The sequence below is a fragment of the Geospiza fortis genome, unplaced genomic scaffold (assembly GCF_000277835.1).
Source record: "Geospiza fortis unplaced genomic scaffold, GeoFor_1.0 scaffold658, whole genome shotgun sequence".
In the NCBI taxonomy this organism is placed as follows: Eukaryota; Metazoa; Chordata; class Aves; order Passeriformes; family Thraupidae; genus Geospiza; species Geospiza fortis.
In genome coordinates this window covers 8,097-8,897 of record NW_005054674.1, presented here as the reverse complement: position 1 = coordinate 8,897, position 801 = coordinate 8,097, and positions in this window count along the sequence as shown.

Sequence of the window (801 nt, the reverse complement as noted above, 5' to 3'; positions counted from 1 at the left end):
GCAGGGGGGGCTTTCCCTGCCCTTGAGGATAGGTTTTTTTTTGGTTTTTTTTCTTGGTTTTACTATTTTCGGGAGGTTTCGTCCGAATGTTTTAATCCACTGAATCCAAAAATGAACTCAAAAAGAAAAAGAATCTCAATAAAAGCGATGGGTTAGATGGAGCCACCTCGAGTGTGTGGGGGACGCGGGGGCAGCTGAGGGATTTTGGGAACTGAGGCACTGGAGAGGGAGAAACTGGGGTGCAAGGGAAAGTGGGGTTGGGGGAGGAGATGGGGAGAAAATGTGTGTGGGGGAAATAGGGTGGGGAAGCGGAGTACAAGGCAGGAATGAGCATTGGGGCAACAGGTGCGGGGGAAATTGGGGTTTGGGGAGATAATGGGAATGGGAAACAGGTATGGGGGAAACAGATTTGGGGGAATTGGGGTATGGGGGAGATGGGATGGAGGAACCAGGAGGGGGATGTGGCTGAGGGATGGAGGGAAAGGGGCACAGTGGGGAACGCACAGGGCAGGGGGGCGGTTATGGGGAGAATCTGGGGACCGGGGGAAACTGAGGCACGGGAGGATTTCTGGCTTACAAAACTGCATTTATTTGGGGCGTTCAGAGCTCGGGGCCCCTCGGGGCCCCCCCGTCGCTCTCGGGCCGAGCCTCCTCCTCCTCCCCGCGCCAGCTGGCGAAGGCCACCTCCTGTGCCAGGCGCTCTGGGGCAGGGCGGCCCAGCGCCAGGTTCCGCAGGGCGATCAGCGTCATCAGGGCACTGCGGGGACAGCCGTGGGCACCGGGGGGCACTGGGGACGCGAG